Below are 8,929 nucleotides of genomic sequence, written 5' to 3' on the forward strand. Positions count from 1 at the left end.
GCTGGAGAGGAATGTTCAGTGACCTCAAGGAATGTTCAGTGACCTCAAGGAATGTTCAGTGACCTCAAGCACCACTGTTGGTGATGAAGAGGTCCGGCCTGAAGGTGTCAAAACGGCTAAAGCAAGAAGGAAGGAGGTTCAAGGAAAGTCTCTTGCTGATGTTACTACTGTGATGGAGATGAAAGAGAGACTGTCAAAGCTTGCCATTTTAGACACACTGTTAGCCAAGACAGGACCACTAAGCGAGGCTGAAGAGATTGTCAAGAACAAGCTGCTCGCTCAGTATTTCTGACTATCTGTTGCTGAGATATCTATTTGTATTTCCTGAACTAGTTACTATGTTTGTATTTCATGAAATGTGTTGGTGAATTCGCTGTTTCATAATTGGTACCTTAATGTATTTCTGTTTGGTAGCATTTTCCTTAATGTATGTGTTTGTGACTTCCCATGTGTAGTAAATGTATTTACCTAAATGTTTTTCTGCTTGGTAGTTAAGGGATAAACACATTCTGCAGCTGGAGGAAAAGGTAGATAACCTTACCTTAATGAGTAACTCTGAGTCTGAGGAAAAGGTGGTTAGGCTAGAAAACTTAGTTTCTGACTTGGCAAAGAAGTCGTTTACTTTAAAAATTGAGTTTGAAGTTTGTGTTGGTGTCATGCTCTTTGTATTAGTGGTACTTGGTCTGGTGATCGGAGGGAAGTGATGTTGGTGTTAACAGCATTACTAGGTCTGGTTTAGGAATTTTGTGTTGGTGTCATGCTCTTTTTCTTAGTCGTACTAATGCTGTTAACCCTTATGAGACTATGTACTATTGTGTTGTATTGTTATGAACTTTATGAATTACAAATGTGTTGTATTGTAATGAATTAAATGTAAGGGTTCGTGTAATGCACTTTTTTGTTAGTTAATTGTTTATTCCTCCATAGTTAATTGTTTATGCCTCCACTCCATGTATATTGTTCGATTCAATCACTTGTATAATTAACTTATTGATATCGAATTTGTAAGCCAACTGTGCAACAACTACTTCACTCGTTCACATAAAAATAATTAAAATGTGACTTTGAAACAACAACTACTTGTCTCGTGAACCACTTTAAACAACATAATAATTCAAAGGTACAACATAATAATTCAAAGGTGTAAGAGTCACATGAGTTGTTTTTTACTTCCACAACAAAACAATATACATTCACAAGTTGTATCACGAGAACACAATATACATTCACAAGTTGTATCACGAGAACACAATATACATTCACAAGTTGTATCACGAGAACACAATATACATTCACAAGTTGTATCACGAGAACACAATATACATTCACAAGTTGTATCACGAGAACACAATATACATTCACAAGTTGTATCACGAGAACACAATATACATTCACAAGTTGTATCACGAGAACACAATATACATTCACAAGTTGTATCACGAGAACACAATATACATTCACAAGTTGTATCACGAGAACACAATATACATTCACAAGTTGTATCACGAGAACACAATATACATTCACAAGTTGTATCACGAGAAGAGCTTATTTGCCCCTATAAATATGAAAGATCATTGGCAATTTAAAGACATCCCTCCCCTTTCATCAACTCTTCATTTTAAATGTAAAAAAACTCTAATGGCATCTTCTTCTCATTATCACTACCATAACGATGACGATGATGAAGATTATGTTAATGATTCCGTTGAAGATTATGTTAATGATTACGTTGAAGATTATGTTAATGATTACGTTCAAAACTTTGATGAAGAACCAAAAGAGCGGAAGCAACGTATTTATATGGAGAGGCACCGAGAAGACGGCCACCAGATGCTCTGGAATGATTACTTTTGCAAGACTCCAACTTATAATGTTCAATTATTCCGACGACGGTTTCGAATGAACAAATCATTGTTCCTGCGTATTGTGAATCGTCTCACAACCAACATACCGTATTTTCAACAAGGCAAAGATTGTACCGGACGGTCTAGTCTAACACCCCTACAAAAATGTACTGCAGCAATTCGACAGTTGGCATATGGCGGTGCAGCTGATTCACTTGATGAGTATGTCCGGCTTGCTGAAACGACAGCTCGGAAATGTTTGCACAATTTTACCGCCGGAATAATCAGCTTGTTTGGTGATGAATACCTCCGCCGTCCCACACATGAGGATCTGCAAAGACTTCTCTATATAGGAGAACAATGTGGATTTCCGGGGATAGTTGGCAGCATCGACTGTATGCATTGGGAGTGGAAGAATTGCCCCATTGCTTGGAAAGGAATGTATTCACGAGGAACCGAAAAACCAACAATTGTTTTGGAGGCGGTAGCTTCAAGTGACCTCTGGATATGTGACACGCATTTTTTGGAGCTCCAGGTACTATGAACGATCTTAATATTCTCGATCGATCACCCGTTTTTGATGACATTATTAACGGAATAGTGCCACAAGTGAACTTCTATGTTAATGGTAATCCATACCATTTGGCATATTATCTCACTGATGGTATTTATCCGAAATGTGCGACTTTTATTCAATCTATCCGACTTCCACAAAGTGAGAAACATTCGTTATTTGCTAAAACCCAAGAAGCTATTCGAAAAGATGTGGAGCGTGCCTTCGGAGTTCTACAAGCTAGATTTGCCGTAGTGAAAAATCCATCTAAGTTATGGGATAAAGAAAAAATAGCAAATATTATGAAAGCATGCATCATACTCCATAATATGATTGTCGAGGATGAACGTTCAACATTCACTCAGTATAACTAGAGAGAATTTCAAGAAAGCGAAGAAAAGGATACATTCACCGTTACTCCGAATTCAAATCTCGGCACTGCAATGGATCGTCGATCGAGCGTTCATAACAGACAAGCCATGAACAATTAAAATTCGATTTGATTGAAAATATTTGGGCTAAATTTGGACATCTTCCAAATAACCAATGATGTTTAAGTTTCTGTGAATTGAATAAAATGTGTATTGGCTATTATTTTTAATTTTTTTTTTAAATGGAATGTAATAAAATGTTTGTAATTTTAATTTAATGAAATAAAAAGTTTTTTTTAATGTATTGAATATAAATGGATATATCTTAATTACTATTTATAAATAAAAATAATATTTTTTACCTAAGAACCTTCGAAAAGTTCTATTGATAATGTAATATTTTAGTTAAGTATCTTACAAAACTTCTTAGACTAAAAATAGTCATTAAATATTCTAAGATGTTCGCTAAGAGTTGCCATTGATAATGTTGTCGTGTGTTTGTTATTTCCACATTGTTTACGAAAAAAATTCCGGGGAAGAATGCTCTCTTTCGAAGATTTGCGAAACCGGAAAATCCGATTGCAATCTTAGATTAGTAAGTGTTTCGTTATCTTTAAATCGTGAATCTGTTTTAGGAATTTAAAGCTTAGAGTACTATTTGATTCGCGAAATTGATTATGGGTTCGCAAATTTCCTGAATTGTTCGATCTTTTCTTCTTCTTGTTCGAGAGATCTTGATTAGATTGGTTTGGTTTTCTTTTGAAGCTTGATTCCGCCTGAAACCCGATGTGATTGTTTGGGTTTCTCACTCGTCGTGGAGTTACGTCTCTGTATATGTTAATTGGGGTTTTGTAAGGTTTGTGTGTTTCGTGATTTCGATTTAGCGTTTTCATATTACTCATTGTTCAAACTATAATTTTTTGCAGTGATTTTGGTTTAGGTTTTTTTTGCCCGTTTTCGTTTTGAAAACTAAGCGTTGTACAATCTGTCAAATTCATTCTCTTGTATAAATTATGTCATACAAGTCAGAGTGGTTAGTTTCTGAACAAGGTTTTTGGTTTGAACAGGTGATATTTAGTATCGCTTGCAAGAGGAAACTCACCGCCCTTTTTTTTTTCTGCCAGAGTTACTTCTTCATATACCTGGCAGCTTACTCTGCCTCAGACCATCGTCTCCAAGGTAATTTCTGTCTATGAAACTAAAATGCAAGTTTTTTTTTTTGTTTTTAAAATTTCTGTCTTTTTGAGGATGGAATTCAAACGAGGACAAAGTCAAACACACTAGATCAGTTCTATTCGATGTCTGTGCACTTTGAAATTCAAAAAGATCATCTGGTACACTGTCCGATTTTACTTTGGTACACTGTCCCGTAAGGAATCCCTTGGTTGGTAGTGCATTGTTAAAGAAAGATGTTATGGCGATGGAAAATAAGACTTGGAATCTATTGGTTGGTAGTGCATGGCTTGATAGCATTAAGACCCACGGCTTAGAAAAATGCCTAATGGCTTAAATAGGACTCGTTGGATTGGAAAAAACGACCAACAGCTTAAAGATGTCTTAAGACAACGACTCTGAACCACACGGCTTAAAGATCTATGTCTTTGCGATAACCACAAGACTTAAACTAGACAAACACTACGAGGTGGCTGGGTTGGTTTAAAATTTGTTGGATGGAAAGAAAACGACCTACAGCTTTAGATATGCTGGATGGAAAATGACCAGCAAAAGAAGACCTGTTGGATGGAAAAGTTAAAAAAATGACCAACAGCTTGATGAAGTCTAGAAACAAAGACTATGTCTTTGCGATAACCACAAGGTTTAAAAGTATAAAAATACTATGTGTTGGATGGGATTTCTTGGAGTAAAGAAAAACGACCAACGACTTGAGACAACAAAGCCTGAAAAAGCTCTCAAGACAAATGCTATGAGATGGTTTGTAATTTGGTGGATGGAAAGGATGAGCAATTATCCTTAAGACAGAGCTGATACATGAACAACTAATGGATTTGGGAAGTCTTTTGACAAAGGCTGCCAACAGCTTAACGAATCATAACACACACATTCTTAACAAGGATTGTGAATAAAAAAAAAGACAATACGGGTCCATTTTTAGATATGTTGGATCATGAATGGAAACATTGCCCAGCGGCTTAGAAAAAGAAAGTCAGCAGATGAATAAAAACAACTAATGGCTGAGAGAATACTTTGTTGGATGAAGAAAAATGACAAACAGCTTTAAGAAGTCATAAGACAGACTTGTTGGATGATAAAACAACTTACGCTTGCTATATAAAGTGATACCCAAACGGCTTAAAAGAAACCAACTGCTTAAAGATGCTTGAAAATGATTATGAATCAAGCACAGATTTTTATTTAAACACACGGCTTAGAAGTCTCTTGAGAAAGTCTATGCCATAGACTTGTCGGAAGGTAGAAATCAACTAACGACTTGCTGTATTGATAAAACGACCAACGGCTTAAAAAAATTCATAAGGAGAAGATTCTTGACAATATGAATCGACAACAGGTTCTTACCTAACCTCATGGCTTAGGTGTCTTCTGAAAAGACTGTGGCTTGGTTTTGGTATTATAACCAATAGCTTTAAAAAATTTCAAGACAAAGACTATAGATGGAAAACAAACCCACGGCTCAAACGAAATAAATTCATCATGACTGAGACAGTGTGACGAGAATATACATGGAGAATTAATTCTTTACTCTGCCAGACAACTTCAAATAGAAAGCAATGGCTTAAAGATGTGTTAAGAGAAAGACTATGAACCACAAGGGGTAAACAAACTGCTTTCTACTTGGATAACCACAAGGCTATGAAGACTATGAGTTGGATGGACATAATGACCACATCTTAATACATAGACAATGGAAGAATGTCAAATTATCTGAAATCTCTAGACAAAGACTATGAGTTGGTACTGTACTTTTTTTGGGTAGAGAAACAACAACCCACAGCTTAAAAAGTCATTCGACAAAGACAATGGCTTGGTTTACTTTCTGTTGGAGAAAAAACAAACGACCAACGGCTTAAGACAAAAGTATGAAAACGCTCTTGAAGACAAAGATTATTAAAAAGGATCAAGAGATTATTACTAAGACTACCAACGGCTAAGAGATTATTACTAAGACTACACAGCGACTAAGACTACCAACGGCTTAAAGATGTCTAAAGTCAAAGATTATTAAAAAGGATCAAGAGATTATTACTTAACAGCTTAAAAAAGGCTTGTTGGATGGGAAAAAAAAAAGTAACCAAAGGCTTAAAGATGAGTTAAGACAGTCTCTCAAAAGTCTTTAGATAGATAAAAATTGGAAAGTATTCTTATATGTCCAAATTGGAAAAAATTTATTCTCGCTATCCAACAATTTTTCTCACTATCCCACTATTTTTCTCTTTCCTCTATTACCTTTCTTTTTATATTAGTTTTTATTTATTACGCGGATCCCAAGCTTCTTTCTTTTACTCGCGGACCCCACGTCTCTCTCTCTTCCTCACACCATTTTGTTTCATTATTTTAATCCTACGCAGACCCTACGTCTCTCTCTTGCCCACCCCATTTTGTTTCATTATTTTAATTCTAGGTGGACCCCTTTCTCATAAAACTGATGCATTAACCAGAATCTACTTAGGGTTTCCACTCTCAGACGTCATTTTTCCCCCTAACACGTGTCTATCTTTTTTTTTTTTTAATTCTCCAAGATATTCGACATTTTTTTATGAGCTCCATTTGGTGATTTCGAAATTGATTATTAAAGTAATTTGGTACATTTTTTAATAAATTTTTTTTGTAGGAATGTATTATTTACGTTGTATATATTAAGGGTAACGAAAATATCAAAGATTAGTTTTAAAAATCTGGGGTTCTAAAGAAATATGTAAATAAAATTTAAAGAAGATTATGTATATTTCTTTGTATTTAACATCGTTATGACGAAAAAATATATTAAAATGGTGTTAGACGATCATTTGGATTTTGTAACACGTTCTTGGTCATTTAAAAACACGTAAACTAATGAAAAGCTAAAGTTTTAGGTATATTGGTATAAAACAAATATGAAATGATGTTTAAAGACTATTTTGTATATTTCTGCTTATTTTGCACTGTTTTGAAGCAAAATAATACATTACAGTGTTGGTAAACGATATTGTGGATTGTATAACACCCTTATGATCATTTAAAAAGGTTAAATCGATGAAAATGAAATTTTTTAGGAATTACTAGAATTACTAGTACTGCTAAAGTGAAACGTGTATTACTAGTATTACTGGATCGACTATGTATTAAAGTTTTTGAACAACTTAGATTGTTTAAATAGTTAACTAATAATAATTTTAGTTTTTAAGGGAAATCTATGGTTTCTCATATATCATATGTTTTGACTACGGGAAAACTTACATCAAAGATGAGGCTGAGATAAAATGAATTTTGGGAGAAGATAAATTCACACTTTAGTGATGAAGACATCTGTGGAAGAGTTTACATATTATGAATTGGTTGAGAGTATATGCAGAAATATTAAGGTAGATGGGATGCTGAATATTAGTTACTTTCCAATGATATTGTATTCGAACAAGCATCGAGAAGAAAAAGGATGACTGCTAATGGACTATATAAGGTACTACTGTGAACTACCTTGAACTACCTTAAAATACCTTGAATTACTATGTATTATCCATGTTTCTAAGAACCTTAATTTTTGTCTTATTATTTATTTTAGAAGGTATATCTCATATATTGCGTAATTATATGTCAATATATGTGTTTATTTGTCAAATTGACATAAAATACTCTTAATTTCTCAAGTTGATAGAAAATATCTCATTTCCATAGAAAACATCATTATACTTTCATACTAAGGTCTTGAAGAGAAGACCATACTAAGGTCATCTCCAACTCAACTGCAAAACACTATTTTAATAAGATTTTTACACCAAATCCTCTCCAATGGAGCTGCAAAAATCACACCATTTTAGTGCAACACTAAAATTTGACACCAAATTTGGTGTGATACTATTCACCACACTAAAATACTATTCATCCCACTAAAACACTATTCACTTGTTTTATTACTAAAACATACAATTGAATAAATGATAAATAAAAAACTTAATACATATAATATTTTAAAATAGTTTTAGTCTGAAGTTTACTGTTATGGTTGGAGAAGACCTTGGTTTTAGTGTTGAAATTACACTAAAATAATGTGGTTTTGACACTAAAATGGTTTTTTGATGTGGTATTACTAAAAATTATTGTAATTTGTAAAAGTATTACTATGAATAAGGAAATATTACTACCGCCTTGAGTATTACTAAGTGTAAATATTCAAAAATGTTTTTTCAAGTTGAAATTTTTAAACTTGTTTTAGACAATTTTTTTCTTGTTGAAAATTTTTAACACTTTTTAGACAATTTTTTTTGTCCTCTTAATAATACCTATCAAACTTAGTAGTTCAAATTTTTGGTTTTACCACGAAGAGTTAATATTTTTTTCTTTAAATATTCACGTTATGGGTATGACTATGATAGAGTTAGAATAAATTAAAGTAAAAAATTATTTCAGCAAATTTACTCTACTTTCATCTAATCGTGGAATATTGTTTCATCTCATTTAACTATAAATCCTACCCAACTATTAATGAGAAGATAAAGCTTCCTCCAATTTTATTATTTTTTATCCCTCGTATTTCCACCATATTTTTTCACCATTTACTCTGGTTGATAACCAATCACACTCTATATGACATTCAGTCACATTCAAAATATCCAAACTCGTTTTGCAACAAACATAACAAATTTTTCTGCACACTATTCTTAAATTACACTTTTAAATTATTAATTAACACAGAATCACTATATTCCAAGCCTTTGAACCTTCTGTTCTATCCTTATTTCTATTCCTCTGCATCCTCAGATTCTTTGTCAACTTCTTTATCAGCTTTGTTCCTACTCCATTGCGAATAATGCGAGGATATTTTGTTGATCCTTTCCAAATCTATTAGTAAATCAAATCTAACAAACACGAGAAACACAAGCTCAAACCATAAAGCGAAGACATTTAGTTACTCAGCCAAAATGAAATCTTCGTTGCAAGTGACCTATATGATCGCAGCTCGGATTCAGTTACTATCAATTTACAAG

The sequence above is a fragment of the Brassica oleracea genome, chromosome C2 (assembly GCF_000695525.1).
Source record: "Brassica oleracea var. oleracea cultivar TO1000 chromosome C2, BOL, whole genome shotgun sequence".
NCBI lineage: Eukaryota > Viridiplantae > Streptophyta > Magnoliopsida > Brassicales > Brassicaceae > Brassica > Brassica oleracea.